Source organism: Mirounga angustirostris, unplaced genomic scaffold (genome assembly GCF_029215605.1).
Source record: "Mirounga angustirostris isolate CCGP_5_RB_7025 unplaced genomic scaffold, mMirAng1.0.hap1 SCAF_7, whole genome shotgun sequence".
In the NCBI taxonomy this organism is placed as follows: Eukaryota; Metazoa; Chordata; class Mammalia; order Carnivora; family Phocidae; genus Mirounga; species Mirounga angustirostris.
This window is the reverse complement of record NW_026991715.1, coordinates 137,370,112-137,395,904: the sequence shown is the minus strand read 5'-3', so window position 1 is coordinate 137,395,904 and position 25,793 is coordinate 137,370,112. Positions and strand designations below refer to the sequence as shown.

Here is a 25,793-nt window from a genome sequence, read left to right as displayed (position 1 = left end):
AGAAATCGGGCAAAATGTAATAATTTCAGTGTTGGTGGCCACAGCTAGGTGAGGGTCTTAAAACAAGTTTTGATAAGTAAACTATTACTGAATAGGTAAGACAGCATTTTGTCTCAGAAAAATTGCTCTTTAGTGATTTCCTGTGGCTGACAATAAATTTATTTAGTATGTGATACTCTTTTCTTTCCTGGGCAAAGTCTTAAAAAAGAAAACAAAGAAGCAAAGTTATATTGACTTAGGTTGTTTTATCTCTTTTATCCCATCTCATTGTCCTTCAGCCTGATTTGGAGGAAAGACCATTATTATTTGGGAATATGATCAATCCAGATGTACATTGCTGTTTGAAGAGACATAATTATATATCAGATATTTGTTGGGAGTTTTTCTGACTATACGTCAGGTTTTTTCTATTCTTTTGTTTGGTTGACCATCTGTTATATCATTTTAATGGGACAGCATCTGAATAAAAGACTTTGACTCTGGAAATCACATATTTGAACAATGTCATAGACAAATACTAAAGGAAAAATTATGATCTATATTTGTAGTCCACTTCTAATGAAGACAAGAGAACCCATATTAAGCCAAAAGAACAGATTCTACTCTCAATCTGATGAGCACAGAGAGTTTGATATGGGTGCTGTATTAGCCATCTACTGCTGTGTAAGAAATTACCCTAAAACATAATGTCTTAAAACCATAACAAGCCTTTATTATCTCTGCCAGTATTTGTGCCATCATAATTTCATGAGTAGATAATAAAGAGGCCACTCTGTATCTGTTGGTTGGAACTATATCATCTGAAGCTTTGGCTAAGCCTGGGACATTCACTTCCAGGGTTACTCATTTGCAAGGCTCCTAAGTTGGTGTTGGCTGGGGATAGACAGCCTCATTTTATCTTGACATGAATCTCTCCTAAGGTTATTTTAAAGTCCTTCTAATCTGATGGCCGGCTGCTTCCAGAGTGAAAAATCCAAGAGTCAAAATGGAAGCCACCATGCTATTTATGACCTAGCCTCAGAAGTTGCACACTATCACACATTGTCGACCCTGTCATACCTAATAAGTCACCTAGAGCAGTTCTAGATCAATGTGAGAAGACACTATACAAGTGCATGAATACCAGGAGGCAAAGATCATTGAAGACCTACTTGGTGATTGGCTATCACAGGAAAATATGCCAACATTATCTAATTACAGGATTTATATATCCTTTTCTTGTGTCCTCTTAATATAATTAAATATCTCATAAAATTCTATAAATATGCAATATTCTCCCCACAAAGTAGCTATTGTACCACCTACAAAGGGCAATATTAGGTCCAGGGCTTCTCTGTTTTAAACCATCAGCTGCCCATTGTCATTTACTTCTTGGCTGAGTAGTTCTTTGACCTCACTGACATTTTATAGCTCACCTGTAATCACCAAACCCGTAGTGTGTAGAAATTTTTCAATTTTCATGACTTGTGTAAAGTGTGTTATCAAGAAACTGGATGATAGAAGGAAGGAAACTTTAGAGAATATCTGTTGAGTAGTTAAGGTTTCAAAGATTTCAAATTTGATTAGAGGCTCAACTTTTTCTCCTTTTTAAAAATCAAGTTATTCAGTAAAGTTGTCTTTGTTGTTTTTGTTTGTTTTGTTTTGTTTTTTGAGGGAAGAGAAATAATGTGCCAAAATGGAGCTGAGTGATATTAATTCACCATCATGAACACATGTATTAACTTGCCAAATTTATTAGTTTCTTATGGTTGCTGCAAAAATTATCACACATTTAGTGGCTTAAAACAACATAAATTTATTACCTAACAGTTCTTCAGATGAGAAGTTCAACACTAGTTTTACTGGACTAAAATCAAGGTATTAGCAAGATTGCATTCCTCCTTTGACTCTATGGGAAGACCTATGTTCTTGCCTTTTTCAACTTCTAGAGCCCAACTACATTCCTCAGCTCATGATCCTTGTGTTGTTCAGCTTGGGCTGATACAGCCAAATTCTAGAAACTGGATAGCTTAAGCAACAGATGTTTATATCTCACAGTTCTAGAGGCTAGAAAAACAAAGACCAAGGTGCCAGCATATTCATTTCCTGGAGAGAGTCCAAATCCTAGTTTGTAGACAGACACCTCACTGTGTGCCCCAAGGCTTTTCATCATTGCGTGATCATCTCTTGTGTGTCTTCCTCTACTTCTAAGGGCACTAATCCCAGCATGCGGGTGCCATTTTCATGATGTCATCTAAAACTTATTACTTCCCAAAGATTCTATAGCCAAATACCAACACATGAAAGGTTAGGGCTTCAACACTGAATTTGGGAGAGATACAGACATTCAGTCCATACAATTATCTTTCTCCATCTTCAGAATCATCAGTAAAGAGAATATCAAGTCTTTCACACATATGTCTTTTTCTGTTTCACTTTTCTACTTGCAAAAAGACATATGACTACCTTTGGTCACCCCCAAATCTAAGGTAATCTTATTTAAAGGTCCTTACCCTTAATAGCATCTGCAAAGTCTCTTCTGCCATGTAAGGCAATATATTCATCAGTTTCAGGGATTAGAATCTAGACATCTTTGAGAGCTCATTATTTTGCCTATCACACCAATATGATTCATTTCTTTCAGGTTTGCTGCAATAGTTAATAGATTTTGGTACTACAAATCCAGTAGCAGTCATTAGGGTTGATAAATTTTATTGTTTGCCTTCAGTGCAATGCCAGTGTTCATCAGGTAGGGGATATAAAATGGAAAACTCATCATACAGACAGCAGGGTAAATCATATTTTTTTGAAGTCTATAAATATGAGAAAGTATTAAATACACGCCATTTTAATCTGTTGTCTTTTCAAGACTTATCTTTCTGAAAGTGTAGTTATAAAAGCTGCCTTCTATAAATTATCTGTGAGTGTTGTGCCCCTTGTAGGCATAAGCTTCCCTTCCTAGATATGGCATAATTGGCGTTTTAGATTTTTAGTTATCTAATACTCTGCTATCTTCCAGATAAAGTGTGAATAAGTAGACAAGTTCAAATATTGATAAACCCAAATGTTTCATGACAAGGGATCAGTGTTAAAAGGAGCTATTTGGCACCTCAAGGGAAATGTGTGCAAATTCAACCATGGTTCTAATGTATGTTCTAGCCAAATCATAAACAAATTGCAACCATTTATTAAACTCCTTTATAGAGTGACTAAAGATGACAAAAGAAATATTTGGAATCATAGTTTTATGGTAACAAATGTAACACTAAAGCAGGAACAGAGTTAAAAAAAGATTGTCATGGAAATAAAGATTCAAAGCATACAGATTAAATATGACAAACCGTGGATCCTTTTCTATGAAACATGATTGGTAGATGTTTATTTCTCACATAATGATTTCCTTGATCTGGATATCTTCAATGGAAGCCATCTCCTTTCAAAGACTATTTGCTTTTGGAAGAATCCAAAGAATCTTCAATTTGAGGTTCTGGTTAGGGTAGCCTTCCCATGATTCAAAGATGACCTATGCTTAGTGTTCGACATATAGAAATCAAGGAATCAATCTCTTGAAGATTTTTGCTTTGCTAGTTGGCAGAACTTCCTGATACTGACTTTTTACTGAGGTTTTTCTCTGATGTCTCTTCCAGAAGACCAGATATCTAGACTTGAGAAATAATTCTGCAGGCATGGCTCAAGAGAGTATTAAGGTTTCAGTACCTGTTCGTGATAAGAATGGATTTTATTAGCCCCTTACAACACTTGCATAAACAAATGTAGATTTTAAAATCAGAAGTAATATTCCTAGACATATGGTCCGTTATTAACTCACAAAGCACAGCTAAACCATGGAAGGAGGAAATACCTCAGACTTCACAGGTTTAAAGTTCTCTGTGAAATTTGCCAGGTTTAGTTTCAGAATTCTATCTATTCTTGCTATCTTCCATGAAGGTTGATATTGATGTGGACAGTGAAGTCTGATTGAATGACAGACGTTACCAAGTTCTTTAATAAAAATTCCAGTAAATTTTTTTCCTCTGTTACTAGGGGGATAAGTTTGCGTGTGTCAGGCTAGAGAGAAAGTTTTCCTTCATACCAAGAAGCAAAAAATGACCAAGACATATTCAAAATCCATTTCCAGCACAAGCTGTATGAAATATATTTGAATTTTTACAAGGAACACTTTATAGTTTTGCCAAGATTTATAACAATGATGGTTGGGACAAGCAATAAAGATCACTCAGCAATTTTAGCAAAATTTCTCCCAAACTATTGATTAAATACAATGGCTAATTTGTCCTCATTGTGCCAATAAAACTGAACAATTCTGACTAAAGTTTTATGTTAACTCACATCCGTAGAATAGAAAAGAGTGAAATCCTCTCTTGAGTTATAATATACAGTTTATGGGAATATAGTAAATAATGTCCCTGAGAGTAAGAACATACTAAGAGCAGGAAGGATACTGACAAAGTCTGTGTCTATTGATGCCAAGTACTTTGATTGGCTCTACTAGGTGAGGACTTAAAGCCTGAGGGGTGGGGGGGGAGCACTGTAGATCGTTATTGTACCTGTCTTTGTTCTTGAACATAAGCATCGTTCTTTGAAGTGGAAATTACACATTGATTGAAAAGTCTTTATATTAAAGTATCTTTCTTACACATAATTAAACATGAAAAATGAGCTTTATTTTGATTCATAAGTTCAGTAAATAAAAGCTCCCTCACAACAGATTTGAGTTAATTACCACTAAGAAATTCAGAATTATTTATATTACCCTTCTTTTATAGGATGAAGGAGCAAAGCTTTTTATTAACTGGTGTTCTTTCCAGGAAATTCAGATATTTTATGCATAGAAGACATGTTATCAATGTTAATATTCTGAACTTGGAGCCTAATCTTAGGAAAAGCAGCATCAAGAATATTTAAGGTGACGGGCGCCTGGGTGGCTCAGTTGGTTAAGTGACTGCCTTCGTCTCAGGTCATGATCCTGGAGTCCCGGGATCGAGTCCCGCTTCGGGCTCCCTGCTCGGCAGGGGTCTGCTTCATCCTCTGACCCTATCCCCTCTCATGTGTTCTCTCTCTCTCATTCTCTCTCTCAAATAAATAAATAAAATCTTAAAAAAAAAAAAAAGAATAAGGTGACAAGACAGAAGTATAAATAAATCATCATTTTTTTCAAAATAAAAAATATTTATTATAGATCATATTTTAAAACAGCTACAATTAACATGATCATTATAAATTTTATGTTAAAAGGATTAAATAGAAGATAATATGAAACATTTGTTTTTTGTTTAAAAATGCAATTTTAGTATTTTTATCAGCATATTAAATAAAGCAACACATGTATTACCTTTAGTTGGATATCTTAATAAAATGTAACAATTTCTTGGGCTCCTGGGTAGCTCAGTGGGTTAAGCGATGGCCTTGGGCTCAGGTCATGATCCTGGAGTCCAAGGATCCAGTCCCGCATTGGGTTCCCTGCTAAGCAGGGAGTCTGCTCTCTCCTTCTGACCTTCCCCCCCTCATGCTCTCTCTCTTTCAAATAAATAAATAAAAAATCTTAAAAAATAAAAATAAAAAAAATAAAAAATGTAACAACTTCTTTAAGAGACAAACTGTATTTTTTACCTCAAAGACATACTCACATCTCTCTGTAGTTATACCATGTATTATTTCAGTCATTCTTTTAACACTTTAGCTAAAGTATTATTAGCAATAGCAAGGGAAAACCAACTGCTTAGGTACTTAATAGGTATAATAATAATGAGGGAAGAGAGCTATAAACATGACAATGGCAGTTTCAATGAAATCCTGCAATCGAATCAGAAGTTAAGCATTATATTTACAGATAAAAAGAGGAAGATTAAGTAATTTACTGTGTATGATATAGTTGGTAAACATAAGAGCCAGAAATTGTATCAGTTTTGTTTGACTCAAAGTATTTGCTTCCCACTGTAATCACAGTGCTTTTGATTTAGAATGAACTAATTGTATACATGCGTGGACAGGAAAAAAAGAAAAATGATGACTGACTCCCAGATTTCAGAACTGGAAAAATAGTCATGTTGTGGTATGCTCAGCATGCCACAGAGATGGGAAGACAAGGCAAGGAACGAGTTGGTAATATAGAAAGGGACAAAGTGTCTGCTTTGGACCAGGTAACTTTGAGATGCCTATGAGACATTGCTGTCAATTAGACAGTCATATATAGCACATTGAAATGCACAGGACCAGTCTGGGCCATAGAAGTAATTTTGGGATTGTCAGCATCAACATGATGTATAATGCCATGTGAATAAACAATATCAAATAGGAAGAGAGATATGGTTGAAGGAAGACCCAAGACCAATTTTGGGATACTCATAGAACTCAAAGTTTAGAGGGTAAGTAAAGGATTGGATTGAGGTAGGATTGATCCAGAGAATGTGGTCCCACAGAAGTGCAGAGGGGTTTTTTCAAGTTTGCAGTCAGTGGTTAAATGCTGCCCAAGAAACACTGGAATGAATACTGAACAATGGATTAGATAGAACATACAGTCCAGAACATGTAAAGAGAAATCAATCTATCAACAGTACATATTATAAACAATGGTAAAAGTTTTAGTTGTTCAAAAGTTGTCTTGAAGAATTGTTCTGGGGTAAAAATATGAAACTCCTCTCATACCATATCATAAAATAATTCTGGATGAATCAAAGGCTTATATAAAGAAATTTTAAAATTTTAAATTATTATAATTTTTGAGAGAGAGAACATGAGCGGGAGCCGGAGTGAGTGGTGGTGGGCAGAGGGAGAGAGAGAATCCCAAACAGGCTCCTCAGTCAGCATGGAGCTCAGTGTGGGGCTCAATCTCAGGACCCTGAGATCATGACCTAGGCAGAAAACAAGAGTCAGACATTTAACAAACTGAGCCCCCCAGGCACCACAGAAATTTTAAATTATTAAAACAATGTAAGTACCCATATTCCCTAAGGCAATTTTCTGATTGTTTTACATGTAGAAACTCATTTGATACTTCTGTCAACCTTCTTGAGTCTGATACAAATACTCTAATTTTCTTGGATTATTACAATAAACTCCTGATCATTCTACAAAACTGAAGCACTAAGGGATTATGAAATTTGCTCAATGCCACAGCACAATTTAGTGATAAATTTGGAATTTGAAGCAGATAATTTTGCTCCAAAATGTTCACTTTAATCATTGCAGTATTCAACATACTGAACCACAGAAGGTAAAATGCACAGCATCAATGAGGGTGACTCCATCTCATTAGTATTCAAAAAATGCAATGTAACGTATGTCATCCCACAAATATATTGGAAATAAAATATAAAAATAGAAACTCACTGTTAGCCAATTTTCAGTAAAAAGATTCACTGATATTATGCTGTAAGAAAAATGAAATTTAATGGGGTGCCTGGGTGGCTCAGTCGTTAAGCATCTGTCTTCAGCTCAGGTCATGATCCCGTGGTCCTGGGATCGAGCCCCGCATCAGGCTCCCTGCTCGGCGGGAAGCCTGCTTCTCCCTCTCCCACTCCCTCTGCTTCTGTTCCTTCTCTCTCTGTATCTCTCTCTGTCAAATAAATAAATAAATCTTAAAAAAAAAAAAAGAGAAAAATGAATTTGAAAGATACACTTTTTTTTGGTAAGGTCTATTGAATTACATAACATGAAAATCTTAAATCTGTGGTTTTGGGCCAAATATTCTTTTTCCAGTTAAACCAAGTTTGTATGTAAATGTGTTCATCGAATTTACTTTTAAGGGAAACAACAGTGAGTTTATGTGCAAAATGAATCCTTTGTTTTACAAAATTGAATATGTGCTCACATGCATAGGACCAATAGGGTAAATATATACATAAAGTGTTAATAATTATGATCAGTGTAGGGTATTTAATTATATGTGCTTTTAATTTTTTTTCTTAATTTTCTTTGATAAACATGTATACTTTGGTCATTGAATAATTATTTTTTTTAATATTTTATTTTATTTATTTGACAGAGAGAGACTCAGCGAGAGAGGGAACACAAGCAGGGGGAGTGGGAGAGGGAGAAGCAGGCTTCCTGCCGAGCAGGGAGCCTGATGCGGGGCTCCATTCCAGGAAACTGGGACCATGACCTGAGCCGAAGGCAGACACTTAATGACTGAGCCACCCAGGTGCCCCTGAATAATTAAATTTATTTTTAAAAAATTTGTCATGGTCTAAAAGACTTGTGAGCAATATAAAAATCCAGCAAAATGCAATCATTTACAATTGTGCATTAGTTGAATATTTAATGATGGTTGACAATGCCAGTGATGAATTTTTCTAAGTACATTTATAGTATAATCCCTAAAGTATCATGTAAGTTAACTGTATTATAACTGTCTAAAATTAAATTTTATTTGTTTCCAGGTTTTCTTGTCCATTAATAACCAAATTCTCTTTCATTTGTATTACTTAGGAATCAGAAAGAAATCAGTATTACCAAAAGTTAGACATTACCAGTTTTAGGTAGCTACGATAGTGACAGGATAGTACTTTGATTCAGAATGAATCAGAATCAGCACAGGAAAAGCTCTAGAAGTCTTTATTCCTCTGAACATCAGCTCTGTGCTTAGAATTATTGCTTTTCCTCAGTCCTTGAGAAAGTCTCTGCTGCTGGGCATAAAATCAGGGAAGCCAAGAACAGTGACTGGTTCCCTTGTGAAAGCTCTCCTTTACTTCTAATTGCCAAATCCTGCCAGTAATTTAAACACTACACCATGGAAAAGATTTTGAAATCCAGCATGATTAGGTAAATCATTTTCCGTAAGAATGAAGCACTGTCTCTTGGGACTAAAATATATGGATGGAAATCACATTATTGAAATACCAGGCTTGAGACTATCTCTATGAATGATTTTCACCTTTGAAGTAAGTGTTTTGGTCTATTAAGATAAACACCACACTTCCTTCATGATCCTTTAGTTGCATTTTTATCACGAAAAGTACTTCCTTGAAAGAGCCACACTATCTGAAAGATGCGGCATGTAACATTGACTGGCAGCCATTTGAGAGTGGCAGAAGGCCAATAAATCATTCAGAGCTGTGAGTCATTCAGAGCAACTTTAAAAATTTACCCTTTCTCCTTTCACAAAGTGCATTTCAATATCAAATAATGTTTTCTGTTTAAACTTATACATCAACCTGAATATTGGATTATGCAATGAAGTGATTGATTTTGCAATAATCCTTTTGAATTTTAGCTATAAACTTATGATATGCATTACATGACAGATCTGGTTCACAAACCTTAAAAATTGTTCGTATCAAAAGCATATTGTAGTCCAAATTTGTATATAAGGGAATTTATGAAATTGTCTATTTCTTTTTTTAATTCCTGGATTTATGATCGCTTGATATTGAGGATTTAGAAGGAAGTATTAAAAAAAAAAAAAAAAAAACAAGAAGCAAACAGTTTAGGTTTTACAAGAGCTAAAAGGCAAACTCTGTGATGGACAGACTCCTCTTCAAGGAAGGATTTTCATCCTGCCTGCTGGGAGCAAGGTCACAGGGAAGCCTTCAGCAGTCAGCTCTAAGGATTGTGTTGGGCTCTAAGAGTTATCTCATCCAAAGTTCCTGTTCTTTCTGGAACACATAGAATCCAACACTAATGAAGAGAGAATTATAGAAACCCAACAGTTTTGACCCCCTTTGGGGTTATCTAGGCAGGTGCTTTCCAGAGAAACCAAGGCTCATATTCTTCCTCTCCATTTCCTCCTCTACAGATGGTGTTCTTACGGTGCTACTTAATAAAATTGTTTAATACCACATTCTCTCTTAGAGTTTGCAAGGCATACTTTAGAGTGTGTTAAATATAGAGGAAGCCAGCTAAATTCTGTTTCTGGAAAATATTTTTTTTAATTTATAAAATAACACATATTTATTGGTTGGGTAGATGTCTGAAGAAAGGAAAACGATGAGGAAAAATGAAAAATAGTACAGTATAAGCTGTTGCTAAATAACCAGTCTTCCCCTATTTAGCAAATATACAAATTGCATATACACTATGCTCCTTCCTCAGAGCAAAATATTTTAGTGTTGCATTTTTGTCTGTGTGTTTACTGAAGTCATTGTAGATTTTGAGTATATCATATATGAAAAAATTCTGAAAATAATGTCTGGAACCAGGTAGAATAGTAGAGGACTAGCATGGACATAGGAAGCCCATTACTTTGGTATTTGATGAATGGTATTATTGTAACATCCAGATATTTCCATGAACTAAAATATATTTTTACATTCCATATCCCTTTTTACTTATGTATGTCAAATTAATAGCTCTGCTTGTTCTTCAGAAACAAAAATAATCAAAATACTTACTCATATTGACTCATTGTCAATAATCCATACTGATTTATTATATCATTGTGCAGCCATTTATAACTAAGTTGCAGTAGAAGGAGAATAGACATACATTAAAAGCTGCTTGCTTTTTGTAGTGGATCTGGTTAATGACAGAACTATCATATGGAAAGGAGGTGGAACTAAAATCATTCAAGTAAATAGAACTAGAGATGGTATTTGTCATTAATTGCCTTCCCTCAAGCAGGGGCTACTCTTTAATTCACCCTAATATTTATAAACAAACACACTGTATATTTATGTTTTTAACTCTCTGCCTATCCCTGTTGAATTTACGCTTCATGAGGGGAGGTTTTCTTGTCAGGTAGTACATTCTTCTCAGTTGGCTTATTCTCATTTATTAGTACATTGCCTGTGTCTAGAACTATTCCTGGTCTATAGCAGCCATTTAAACATTATTTGTTGAAAGAATAGTTCTTATTTTAAAGAGAAGCTAATATTTTATTTTATTTTATATTTAATTTAATTTAATTATTTAATTTAATTTTATTTTATAAAAGCCAACATTTTAGTCTGACTAGAGGAAATACATGCTCACATCTGGCCCTGAGTTATATGTTAATAAAATATAAAATATAATAATATATAATAAATAAAATATTTTAATATTACAAATATAATTTTAAAATGTTTTAATATTATAAATATATAATTTTGACTCTTTTTCCACCAAAATTATGGTTTGATGATAGGAAAAAATCATTTGAAATAGTTTAATGTCTGAAAGATTTTTCTCATACAGAAATAAACAATAGTGATAGTAGTTCTGATTTTTATATTAATTCAATGTTTCATACAGCTTTTTCATCACAATATATCATGCATTTGAAAACTGCTTGTTCATGTGAGTCCTGGCATCTCAGAGTGAGTAGCATGTGGGGGTGGGCAGGAGGGTAATGAAAATCTGTAGTCTATGTACCTCCTTCCTCTAACTATTGATTTTCCATTCTCTACTCCCCAAGTAAAATTGTGCAATGGGCAAGTGGGAAACTCTGGATACAAGAAGGAGAATTTAAAATCCAACACAGAGGCAAGAGGTGACTTTATTTTGATTTTCCATTTAGAGTTTATAATCTAATTAAATAAAATGCACATATATCTAGAGATAATCATGGAGAGTAAACACGTATAATTACCATTATCAGTGGATATTACAACTGCTGAAGCACAAAAAGAAATGAAAAAAGATTATCAGCCTTATGTAAATGCATATTCTCTTTAAGAATTTCAGTTATGATGTAAAAGTATTAAAATAATTCAACACATTCAAAGCCCATATACTTTGTGATCATTTTATTTTATTTTATTTTATTTTATTTTATTTTTAAAGATTTTATTTATTTATTTGAGAGTGAGAGAATGAGAGACAGAGAGCATGAGAGGGAGGAGGGTCAGAGGGAGAAGCAGACTCCCTGCCGAGCAGGGAGCCCGATGCGGGACTTGATCCCGGGACTCCAGGATCATGACCTGAGCCGAAGGCAGTCGCTTAACCAACTGAGCCACCCAGGTGCCCACTTTGTGATCATTTTAAAAATGTATTCAAAAATATTTCTGTGTGCAAAACATTTTCATAATGATTTTGTTTAAATGAAAGTATTTAGAACAGTACTTTATAAAATTACATTGCAGAACACGATTATTTTTCTCTTTAGAACATGCATAATAAAATGTAATTATCTGTGTTTTTTCATAAACATGAGCTTTAGTGGTGTTACTTGATCCTGTATAATAAGGGTACTTTCTTTCTGAAAGTAAATATAGAGCACTGTTTCTTTCTTAGCTCAGAAAGTATGGTTATAGTCTGAGTAGAAGGGATCTGAAGATCATGTAACAAATGCAATGAAATACCTCAATCACCTAGAGTTCTAGACACAATTTTGGAAACTTTTATTTATTATCAGTGCATATGAATTGCTGACAATTCAAGAGTGAACTATACAAAATTGTTTGCAAAAATCCTCTTTTCTCCTCAGAAGGCTTTCCTATGAAAAGCCTTACAGAGTCTCTCTACTACTCACTTATTCATTTCATGGGGGATGGTATTATTTATAAGATTGGAGAGTTATCTGGAAGGAAAGTCTGAGCCCATGTTTTTTCATCTTTCCCTTTATCTTCACCGAGAGAGCAGTTGCTGTGCTCTGCATTCTTCACAATACTTCAGGATCAAAGACCTGGCTCCTGTCCTTTGGTCTGTGTAGTCTTTCAGCCTCTTAGGAAAACTTATCTCAGGTGATAAATAGGAACACTCCTATTTTGACTCTTTGACTCCTATTTGACTCCATCCTTAGACAATTTTTCAAAAGATTAGTAGTAATAGAGCTGACATTTTGATTCTTATCTGTTTAATCCTTGCTTCTGCAATTGTATTAATTCTAATATTGAATTTTCTATGTGTTATCAAACTATAAAACACAATAAATACATAATATACCAAATGAATTATATCCCTATGTTCTTGTAATTATACTTTTTAAACTTTTAGTTATTGATGAGTTTGCTTTATGCTGACATTATTTATCTATCTATCTATCTATCTATCTATCTATCTATCTATCTATCTATCTATCTATATATCTATCTATCTTCTGGCCATGGTGCTGGTCTACTTCCGGCGTGCCAACCTGAAGCTCAGCGAGTACACCCACAGCAACTTGTTTCTGGCTCTGTTTCTCGCCAATGACATGGAGGAGGATGCAGAGGATCCCAAATGTGTGATTTTTCTGTGGGCCATGGGAAAAGATTGGCATCTCCTGTGTCAGACTTCCTGCACCAAAGGGATAATCTGTGGGCCCAGATGGGCTTCCGGGCCATGGTGAGCTGCGAATGCTGTGAGGAGGTCATGGCCAAGGAGTGGTCCCACTGGGCCTGGACTCGAGAGCAGAGCCCCCAGCATGGTGGGGCTCAGAGGGTTCCAAAGGTCTGGGTCCCCCTCCCCGGGCCCCCCAGCCTCTAGCCACCTCAATGTTCCCTCTGTGGCTGGCCCCCTTCCCACAGCCACTGTCACCACCAGCCCCAGCCCTCACCTGTCTTAACCAAGTGCCCTTCCCCAACCCCTGAGTGGCATTGCCCTCCCCTCCAAGCTTGTTTCTCAGTGGCTGAAGACCCCTTGGTGGGGGGTTTCCTTATCATCCCGCCCTCCAACAGCAACTGGATATATATATACACTCTGAATATCTTGAGGATATAGGTTAATAAAAATATAAATTCCTGTTCCTCATCTTAGACACTTAAAAAAACTAAATTCCCCAAAATGGAATTTTGAAAAGTCATGTGATGTTATTTGTTTTATGTACTTGGTCACTATTAGTGGAGTCAGTCACTTTTTGCCTGTTTTGACACATAAAACATCTACTAATAAATTATACCTTTCTCCTTCACTGATTTTTTTTTTAATTTTACTATCTTTACCTGTTAATATTTCATGGGTGTGTAGCATTGTTGAAGATTTAATTCAAACTCTTATTACTTATGTCAACAGAGATTGACCTTCCATTGTGCACGCTCCCATTCTCAGTAACAAGATCCCAGTTTTAGCTAAGTACAATGCTACATTTCCCATGTTTCCTTATGTCTAGATGCAACTGTGTTGAGATAATTTGTGTGTGACTTCTGAAATGGCTCATTAAATGCAGTTGACCCAGCAGGGAGATAAGCTTTTTCAAATCTTTCTATACTTGTTGCAGCTGGCCTGGCCTGCAGATGTGAAGGCTAGAAGTGTGAGGTTACCTTTCTTTGATGAAAGCCATGTACTGAAGTTAGTGAAAGAGAAATACAATTGCTTGGGTTCCTGGTGACAACGTAAAGCTTGCATACTAGCAATAGACTGCTGATTTACAAGCTTTTCTATGTTAAAGGGAAAAAAAATCTCCATTTTCTTAAGCTTCTAGAGTTGGATCTCCAAAGGCTATTTCTAATTGGTAGACATGCTCATACATGAAATAAGTGTTAGAAATTTATTCATGTATTTAATAATCATAATTCACGGGAATAATACTCTAGGATTGTAAACCATAATATATAGACAGTCTGTTCATGGAAACAGTTATGAATTACAAGCTATTATCAGGTATGGGATCTACATAATATCTGTTAATTCTTTTAGACAGGACTACGATTTACATGAATGAAAAATCTTTTATAAGAGTGCTGTGTGGGGGCGCCTGGGTGGCTCAGTTGTTAAGCATCTGCCTTCGGCTCAGGTCATGATCCCGGGGTCCTGGGATCGAGCCCCGCATCGGGCTCCCTGCTCCGCGGGAAGCCTGCTTCTCCGTCTCCCACTCCCCCTGCTTGTGTTCCCTCTCTCGCTGTATCTCTCTCTGTCAAATAAATAAAATCTTTAAAAAAAAAAAAAAAAAAAAAAAAAAAAAAAAAAAAAAAAAAAAAAAGAGTGCTGTGTGTACAAATGAATAGTATCTGTTAAGACTGCACGATGATGGCAATGACATTTTTTTCATTTCATTACATACATTTTTTTGTGATTACAATTCACAAATATACATCACTTTAATTGCAACTTCTGTTATCCCCAATGTTTTTGTTAATTTGATTAGCAAAGCAACACACAATTCAAATAGCAATGTGTTATTTCTGCAGGAGACCTTTGGGACTAGGAAAGCCTATCTATTATGTTCATTACTGCTTAGACATTTTTTATTCGATAATCTGTTGCAACACCGTATTACATATATGAACCTGTAGATTTTGAGGACATAGATTTCCGGATTATTGGAAAATTTAGTAATAGCTTTTCTTAAGCCATAGTTTAAAATAGTTGCTAAAAGGAAAAAAAAAGAAGAGCCTACTTTAGATGTTAGGTTGAAAACCTCTTCTTTAAATGTAGACAAGGTGGCCCTAACATGTGGAACTGTTTTTTTTTTTGTTGTTTTTTTTTTTTTTTTAAGGATACAGCAAGATCTTTATTTTCATGCAGTCTACTTGTATGGGAAGATACACAAGCCAACAAAGACAAACACAAACATAAATAAGACAAATAGTGATATGTACTGTTGCAGCCCTCTGCCCTTGGGGACCCTGTTGTATCACTCTGTTCTGTTTCATTTTCTTCCGAACTTGAGGCCTCAGTCAAAGAGCAGGAGTTTCACTTCAGTAGACTTAATAGGAGGGAAAAATGTCACTACAAATCTATAAATCATAGGTGAAGAAAAAAAATTTTTTTTTCAAAATTCTTGTAAGAAACACTCAAGTTGCTGGGGGTCCTTCCAAGTATTATATAACATTTTCCATAACTTGGAGCTATAACACCACACTTGTGGGAGTAAAAGACAGTCATCCATACTGATTTTACCTCCTGATGCTAGTAGAATATTGTGCTGTGATTTTCTTGACAACAACCTTCAAAGCCATGCCCCTCTCTGTCATACAATATGAGAAGTAAAAAAGATATTTGCTTAAGTTTTAAGGAAGACATAAGCTGAACAGAGGGTGACATTGAAGGTGGTAGAGTTTAGCGCCACCCCTAAAGTGCTCACTCATTACAACAATTTGGGACTTTGTTTGCCAATTTCACATGTCTATGGATGATTCTTTTTTATACATATGGTTTAAGAGTGAGAAGGGAGATGTAATAGGACAGAATCAGTGTGGAGATAGGCTTGTTGGAGTTCTGAGGTTGGCCCATCACAAAAGCATGCTCAGGGTTAAAGTCAGTAGAGAATGAGAACTCAAAAGATATTAAGGTTGGGGCGCCCGAGTGGCTCAGTCGTTAAGCGTCTGCCTTCGGCTCGGGTCATGGTCCCAGGGTCCTGGGATCGAGCCCCGCATCGGGCTCCCTGCTCGGCAGGAAGCCTGCTTCTCCCTCTCCCACTCCCTCTGCCTGTGTTCCCTCTCTCGCTGTGTCTCTCTCTGTCAAATAAATAAAATCTTAAAAAAAAAAAAAGATATTAAGGTTGCTTGTATGTTGATTTTGAAGCCAGATCAGCTTTTAGGCTGGGCAAAGGACATATACAAAATAAATCATAAACCTGAATGGATTCAACGAACTTTCCCACTCAAGGCCCTTTCATCTTTCAGTGGTGTTTGCAGCCCATATGGATCAAAGAAGCCCCTAGTTCCTAGGAGCCTAGAGATCCAAGTCTTTGGCTTTTTATAGTTTTGAAAGGGCCCTGTAGGTAGAAAATAAGAGTATATTAATACTTAACGTTCTGCTCTATTCCTTTATGAGAAAGTTTATGCCCTACTACATCTAATTTTTTCCAAATTGTTTTTCTTACGGTATCTTTTAGTTCAAATAAGGCTTTAGGACAGCTGTCCTGGCCCTAGCTTACACAGGACACAAGGTTGTATACCTAATCATTTGAACTTCGCAGAGTTTGCTAGAATTTGAGGGGGAGTAAAGATGAGGGTTCAATCATTAGAGGTTAACTGTATGCACTGTAATATCTTTGGTATTTTGATTTTCACCCATACTCTCTGTGGCCAAAAGTTAATCTTAACTCTGCTTGTAATTAAGTATTTGTATTTATCCATAATTTACTTTTGACAAGATATCTCTTCCGAGATAAAATGAGGGTGTCAAAGAAAAATGTCTTATAAACATGCGTTTGGATTTGATAATTGTATGTTCTGTTTATTTGACTATTTCTAACCTGTCAAGATTCTTGTAATAGTTGTCAGCTATCAGGAGGTATAAGGCTGTTAGCCTCCACTAACAGAAAATGTTTCTTATATTATAATTTAGTTTCAATTGTTAGTAATTCCAAGGACATTTTTATTTGTTATTTATTTTTTTAAAGATTTTATTTATTTAACAGAAATAGTAAGAGAGGGAACACAAGCAGGGGGAGTGGGAGAGGGAGAAGCAGGCTCCTCGCGATGCAGGACTTGATCCCAGGACCCTGGGATCATGACTGAGCCAAAGGCAGATGCTTAACCGACTGGGCCACCCAGGCAGCACCCCCACCCCCACCCAAGGACATTTTTACAAGACCACTGCTCTAACCCCTGAGCTATGGAGCCTCTTCCTCGTCAAGGATATTTTTAAATAAGAGAAGCATCTGAAAAGGATAGTTTTAAAGAAGATACTCCTTTTTTGTTTTAGACATAAGAACCTTAGTCCTCATTAATTTTATTTTATTTTATTTATTTTTTAAAATATTTTATTTATTTATTTGACAGAGAGAGAGAGACAGCGAGAGCAGGAACACAAGCAGGGGGAGTGGGAGAGGAAGAAGCAAGCTTCCCGCAGAGCAGGGAGCCCGATGTGGGGCTCCATCCCAGGACCCTGGGATTATGACCTGAGCCGAAGGCAGACGCTTAATGACTGAGCCATCCAGGTGCCCCATAAAGAAGATACTCCTTTGACGAAAAAAGAAAACATGAGACTTAGTGAGAAATTTGCTTACAAATGATATTTTTGTATTATTATTTTTTTAAATGTGCTATATTGGTTGTAAATTAATCTATATTTCACTCTACATAGTTCTTTCCATATTATTAGAAAATGTGCTACTTTGGGGTGCCTGGTGGCTCAGTCGGTTGAGTGTATGACTCTTGTTTTTGGCTCAGGTCATGATCTCAGGGTCATGAGATTGAGCCCATGCCTGGCTTTGCACTCGGTGGGGGGAGTCAGCTTGTGATTCTTTCTCCCCCTCTCCTTCTGCGCACCCCCCATTTAAATAAATAAATCTTAAAAAAAGAAAAAAGAAAATATGACCCAGTAAAAAAAACATGGACTGTATTTATTTTAAAATAATATTAATATAAAATCAATTAAGTATTTTAAAATATATATTTAAATGGTTATAAATAGATAAGTATGTACTTATCCTAAATTTCTCTCTGTGACATTATTTTGTGATATAATTTTCAAATAGTAAAATTTGAAATTTGAAAAGTTCAGTGGAATTTTAGCATAATTCAGTAGTTTTAAGTATACTTTTCTTCTGTAAGAAGGTCTTAACTCCAGTAATTTTATATTTACATAGCTAACATTAATACCCTAATTTTAATACAACTCAGGATTTTATTTCCAGCTTTCCACTGATCACACATATTTTTTTTAAATTTACTTTTTTCAATATTTTGTTTTAGTTACTTCTTACCAAAGTTATTTTACATGGTTAATTTTAAACATTAATTCTAGAAGGTTTATTTAAAAATAGAAATTTTCTACTTCAACTCATCTGTATTACTCAGCTTTCTACATTTAAACCATATTCACAAAAATGGTTTGATTGTAATAGAGATAATGCATCTTGCAGGTTTTGAATAATAGTCTGCTATGTAACTGTCTGCTAATCCACTCTACATACTCTCCTTAAGTAAATAAAGATAATTAAGCTCTCCTTCATGATGGAACCCAAGTGCAGCATATACACCTCAATGATAAGATTTATTATGAAACTTATAGTCAGTAATTTATCATTCTTTCCTTTTTTTTTTTTTTTAAATCTTGGTCCTTTATACGGTAGCTGGAATTCAGACTAGTCTTAATAAATATTTATGTAATAACTAAATAAGATATTTACAAAACTTCAAAAATGTAGGTGTTTAGTCTCTTTGATTGATTTTTGGATATTTTTGAACTATAAAATTGCTCAGCATATAAGTGAAATAAGACAGAGAAAGACAAATACCATATGATTTCATTCATATGTGGAATTTAAGAAACAAAACAAATGAGCAAAGGGGAAAAAAAGAGAGAAAGTAACCAGGAAACTGACTCTTAATTATAGAGAACAAACTGATGGTTACCAGAGGGTAGGTGGGCAGGGTGACGGCAGAATATGTGATGGGGATTAAAGAACACATTTGTGGTGAGGAGCGCTGGATCTTGTATGGAAGTGTTGAATTACAATATGGTCCACCTGAAACAAATATCACACTGTTAATTATCTAGAATTAAAAAAAAAAACTTAAAAAAATTACTCTGCATATAAACAATACCAGACCTAAAAAGAAAAGAAGTCCAAAAGTGTCAATATATTTAATTTTAAACATAGACAATATTGGCAGTGTACAATGATAATTACATTATATATACAAATTATATATATATATATATATATATATATATAATATTATATCACACACACAAATTCAAAACACTTGTTTGGTGCTTAGACTTGATTATTTCAAAGACCTCTCAATAGAAGACTATGCTGCATGCCTGGTGTTGGAATTTTAAAAATTCATAGCACATTGGTCCCTGCCGCTGCCCCCACCCCACACGGAGCGGGGACACGAGCCTTGGAGGAAACGCCGCCCCCGGGCTGCAGCAAGCTGCACCTGGAGAAGCTGACCCTGGGGATCACCCGCATCCTAGAATCTTCCCCAGGTGTGACAGAGGTGACTATCATAGAGAAACCACCTGCTGAACGTCATATGATTTCTTCATGGGAACAAAAAAATAACTGTGTGCTACCTGAGGATGTGAAGAATTTTTACCTGATGACCAAGGGCTTCCACATGACATGGAGTGTGACGCTGGATGAGACACCATTCCATTGGGCAGCATGGCAATTAACAGCATCGCAAAACTGACTCAACTCAACCAGTCTTCCGTGTATTCACTCCCAAATGCACCAACTCTGGCAGACCTGGAGGATGATGCAGTTGAAGCTAGTGAGAACCAGCCAGAGAAGCCTCACTTTGATTCTTGCAGTGTGATATTTGAGCTGGATCCTTGCAATGGGAATGGGAAGGTTTGCCTTGTCTACAAAAGAGGGAAACCAGCGTTAGCGCAAGATGCTGAGATCTGGCTCCTGGACCGAGCGTTATACCAGCATTTTCTCACTGATTCCTTTGCTGCTTACCATCGCCTGCTCATCAAGCACCTGGGCCTGCTGCAGTGGCAGCATGCCTTCACCAGCTACAGCATTAGCTCACAGGCCAAGTAGTGGTTCAACATGTGTAAACCCATTACCTACAACACAGACCTACCAACTGCTTCGTGAACAGGCTGGATCCCAGAAAAGTGTCCAAGAGCAAGAACAAGACCTTAATCCCCCAAAAGAAAGGGTCAGTCCAGCCTGCAGGCGGCCAGAAAGGGCCCCCGGGTCCTCCCTCCACCTCTAAATCCTCTTCTAGCCCTGGAAACCCTGTCCTGAAATGAGCACCCCTACCTTCCCACCAGCCCTACAGCAACGATTTCCATGCACAGATGGCCCAAGCCTCAGATTCCGTGAGTGGCACCATAGGCCCCTTCCCATCTGCATGAGCCAAATCCTAGGCCTTTTACTCCCGCTGCCATTAGCCAGGAGTTCAAGGGCATACTCAGGTCTCCCCCAGAGTCCTTTCCTCAGCCCTTGCCTCTGAAAGCTGTGGAGAGTTTCAGAACTTGTTGAAGCAGTTAAATAGAGCTGTTAAGAGCTTTCCTCTCTTTCCACCCCCAACCGTCTACACCCCTCAGCAGTGATTAGAGAAATCCCCCGAAGAAACGACTGATTTTGACCCATGAGGCATTAGAACTGTGCTGTTCAGTTGGTAATCACTAGCCACGGGTGGCTGTATAAATTAAAAACTCAGTTCGTCAATTGCATTAGCCACATTGTGAGTATTGATGTGGCTAGTAGCTTCTGTATTTAACAACAGAGATAATGGAACATTTCCATCATCACAGAAAGTTCTGTTGGGCAGCACTGCATTAGAATATTTTCATGCTGCCCTTACTCAGATCAGTTCATTTTTGTTAGAGAATGTGGATACCTTAATTTGATGGGTCATAATGTTCCATGGAAATTCTTGAAGGTACAATTGTGTATGTTCTTTTTATTTTTCATAATTCTCACTGGTCCTTTTCAGTTTCCTATAAAGTTTGTTGTTTCCAGTTTAAAAAAAAAAAATCATAGCACATCAGCCATTGTCACGAATCCCTAGTTGTATTAATAATATTTTTATTCAGAGATGTCATAACCTTCAAAATGCTTGACAGTAAGTGCCTGATCATGTTAAAGGCAAATTTTCAATCCTGGTTCTACTTCTACTTTCTTCCTTGGGCAGTCACTCTTCTCATGCAAATGGCAGCCTCCTTACATAAAATAGAAGAGTGAATGTCATTGTTGGGTCCAATTTTCTGTCCAGATGATGGCAATCACGCACAGAAGAGGCAAAGCAGCTGTGTAGAGATGTGATCAGGTGACATAACCTTTGATTCAATCAGTAAGAAAAAATAAGTTTTGTAGCCAGAAACCATTTTGCTCTCTGCTCCTTGGGAGCCTGCTTCTCCCTCTGCCTCTCTCTCTCTCTCTGTCTCTCATGAATAAATAAATAAAATCTTAAAAAAAACAAAAAAAGATTTCCTTTTCTTCTTGTATTGTTACTAAATCAGTGCCTCTAATTTTTCCTTACAATTTAGAATAAATATTTAATGAGAGCTGGGACTTTCTTTTCTGGTGCATTTCTAGTACTCAGAATAGTTATTTAATAAGTACCAAGTAAATATTTGCTCCACCTACAAGTGAATAAACAGATGCATAGACCATTGTGACACATCATAATGAAGAAATGTAATTTGTTACAGGTTTTAAAAATAACACCACTTTTTATTTTTGTAAGTACTATATGTATACTAAGTGTTTTAGATATTTCATTACCTCTATACTCCCTACCACTTTGATAAGGAGTTACCAAATTTCATATTCTAAAGATAAGGATACTAGTTCTTAAAAATGCTTATGAACTGGGGTATGATCTTGAGAGATTGTTAGAAATAGGTTTGATCAGAATTAAAGCTAGTTTCAAAGCCTATGGTTTAACATTAAACTATGCAAAAGCCATCTGGTTTACTATTTGGATATGACATCAGTTTTGGAAATGAATATGTGGGCTGAAGTTAAAACACAATTATAGGAACCAGAATAGTCAAGTGTAATCTCTTGATCTTTTGATTAAAATGTGTAAAGCAGGTATTTTTCTTATGTAATGAATGACATAAATTATCCATAAAATTTTCTCGGTGTTATGTGCATCTTATATTAGAGAAAGTACATATCACTTTCCTTCCTTTAAATCGAATTTTTGAAGTGTTTCCTGGCCTAAAACAAGTTAATAAGACTCCTCTAAAAGCTTCTGACAGCAATACATCAAGATATAAAGATAATTTTCCAGAAAGATTTATATTTTTCTGTGGTTTTACTTCTCATGTCTCAACTATCCCACTTATCTGAAAACTTCACTAAATTTTTAGGTGAACTTTTGGAATCCAAGAATGTCAAATGCTATGCTCTGGTTCCTGTGGAGCCCCCAAGAACATTCTTTTCCCTTTGAATGAGAATTCTGATCTTCTCTGGGTCAGCATTTTAACTTTGAATGTTTTGGCTTAGATTTTAGCTTATTTATCATTCTTTCTTGGCAGTAAACCAGAAACAGAATTTAGCTTTATCTACCAGGACATTTAAAATGATCTGAAAAAAAATTTTTTTTTGAATGTAGCAACAATCATATTTCATAAGTTAAAACAAAGATGGCATACAGTTTTTTTTTTTTAAATGTGATTTTGGCTTGGATAACTTGCCCTTTGCAGCAGCAAGTGATAAATCTGAATTATTGCATAATAGATTTGGCTATATTAAATATATAAGTTTCTGATGCCTAAAATAATTAAGTTATACCATGGTTCAGTCAATGCAAATCTATAAGTATGTCCCTGCATTCTTCATTAATCACAGATCAAAACATACTTAGCATATTTGTACATAAGTTTAGGAAATAGAGCTACTTACGTGAGAAAGATTACGTTTATTTCAAATATTATGTCTATATGTGAATACTTATATTTTGCAATAATTATGAAAATCTATGAAGTTTTTTATAATTTTGTCTTAATATTATAATGGGTTGTAGCTATGTAACCCTTAAGCTTATCTGTTTCATCAGTAATAAGAATAATATCTTCATAAGAGTCAATATATACTTTCAGGGTTTATTTGAACACTGTGATTTTTATAGGAATAGAATTAAAATTTATTTTATTCAAAATTTGTAGAAAGTGTAATGAGGTTCCGCATGAGTGTTTTCTTTCCAAGTTTAAATGATTGATCCTGGTTTAAAAGCAGAAAGTTTCTGAAAAGTACCCATATGAATTGATCTATTTGGGGTTTTTTTCCTCCATTTACTGATAAATTAAAATAGAATACCCTTCATGGGCCAAACTTCGGTAACAGTGAAAAATGTTAAAATAGTAGTAACTAATCTATACTTTGGAAATGTCTTGCCATTTTTGTAAATATTAACCATTTCTTTAGATTTACAATCACCAAGACTCTGGCTGGACCTATGCATCCGGCAGTTTAGAAAACTCCATTTTTTTTTTTTTCCCTGATACGCAGCCTTAGCTATACTTCAGGGTGTTAAACTTGACAAATGTGGCTTTAATAGAGTAAATTAAAATTATACTCAAGTCTTTGGTAGTTAAAAAAAAATGGTACTCTTAAAGGATTACTATAGCATGAATTCAATCAAGATGCCAAAATATATTAGTTGACAATATAAATATGTGAATGACAGTATTATTTACTAGGTTAACTAAATCAGAAATGTATAGATGATCCTTAGCTCATTTCTACCCCTCAACAGGAAACTCAGTGGGCCATTAATATTACTCCATCTTCCTTCATCGTTCATGCATTTATTAATTTGAACTATACTAGTATTCTAACATAAATGAATAATCTTGCCATAGATATCCCCCATCTGTTGTTTTTACTTTTCCCTTTTTTGGGAGAGGGCAAGGTATTGATTTTAAAAGTCTAAAGAATGGGTTCTAGTCACTCTTAATCAGTTACCAAGGAGTTACACCTTTAACAAATTGATGAACCCATCTTAAAAGCCTAGCAATTCATTTAGAAAATTCATCTGGAAATATATCTTTGTTACCTAAAATGTTATTGTAAAAATTAAGTAAACTAAGAAATGGGAATATGAATAGTAAATTACTTGAGAAAACAATTATTACAGCATTTACTTCTTTCATTTTCAAAACTTTATATTTCCTTCCATTTTAAAGCTGAATAATTTTATGTACATACCTAAAGCTAATTGTGTCACCTTCCATTGTGTTAAAATATAGACTGATGCTCCACAGTATAGCATGACAGGTAGAGTCAGGCACTAAGGTTAGTTTAAACAGGGAAGCAGCATTAGAGAAGAGAGACCACAATAAAATAGAATATTTGGGGTTTAGCCCATTAAGATTATTTTAATCTAAATCATGTTTATGATATACATGTTTGTATGGGTTATCAAATTTGGTGTCACAAATAGCTTGAATATTACATGGACAAAATGCAAAAGATGGAGATTAGATTGTAATGTAGATTCTATAACCCACTAATCTACCTAATTTAAAGGAAAATATATAATTAAAAATGTTTTCTTTTGTTCTAAAATGATTTTGGAGATAGCTATACAATTGACACAAAAAATTATAAACACTTATAATTAAAAATTATAAACAATTATAAAAAAGTTATAACTTCAATGGATAATTTTAAGGGCATAAGTATTCAGTATATTAAATTTATATTTAAAAAATACAACTAATTAAAAGATAATATCTGCCTTATTTTTTTCCAGTGGTAGCAATAGAAAACTGTGACATAGAAATGCATTTTTCGGGCGCCTGGGTGGCTCAGTTGGTTGAGCGACTGCCTTCGGCTCAGGTCATGATCCTGGAGTCCCGGGATCGAGTCCCACATTGGGCTCCCTGCTCAGCAGGGGGTCTGCTTCTCCCTCTGACCTTCCTCCTTCTCATGCTCTCTGTCTCTCATTCTCTCTCTCTCAAATAAATAAATAAAAATCTTAAAAAAAAAGAAATGCATTTTTCTCTTTCCTCATTAGCATTGATTTATACACTTTTATTTTTTTTAAAGATTTTATTTATTTATTTGAGATAGAGAGAGAGAGAGAGAACAAGCAAGTGAGAGTGCAGGAGCAGGGGAGAAGAGGGAAAGGGCGAAACAGGCTCCTGGCTGAGCGGGGAGCCTGATGCGGGACTCCATCTCAGGACCCTGGGATCATGACCTGAGCTGAAGGCAGATGCTTAACTGACTGAGCCATGCAGGTACCCTATACATCTTTAATAGCTACATTGTTTTAACTCTACCAAGGGATTATTTGGTAAATTAATGCAAAATAAATCCTGTGAACAACCACAAGCTGAAATATTTTATTAGTTTTAGTCAATGTAACTCTAAATATTTTTACATCAACCATGGGCCAAACAGAATAAATTAAAAAAAAATTGCAAAAACAAACAAACAAACAACCAGTATTCCCTAAAGAAAGTAGTTGACAAAATATATTAAAGCCTAAGGCACAGTAAGTGTTGTATTGTGTTTGTGGTATAATAATAATATTCCTTCCCTCCTTCACGCACTTACTGAACCCTCCAATTATCTCCTTATTTGATCACTTAAAAGTTATTCAACAAGTAATTATCCTATTTTTTTTAAAGATTTTATTTAT

General features: G+C 35.4%; 1 pseudogene; it reads left to right on the top strand.

The window, feature by feature from the left end:
• Window positions 1-19,553: 19,553 nt before the first annotated feature.
• On the top strand, window positions 19,554-21,136 carry LOC123853597 (tubulin polyglutamylase complex subunit 2-like; annotated as a pseudogene).
• The last annotated feature ends 4,657 nt before the right edge of the window (window positions 21,137-25,793 follow it).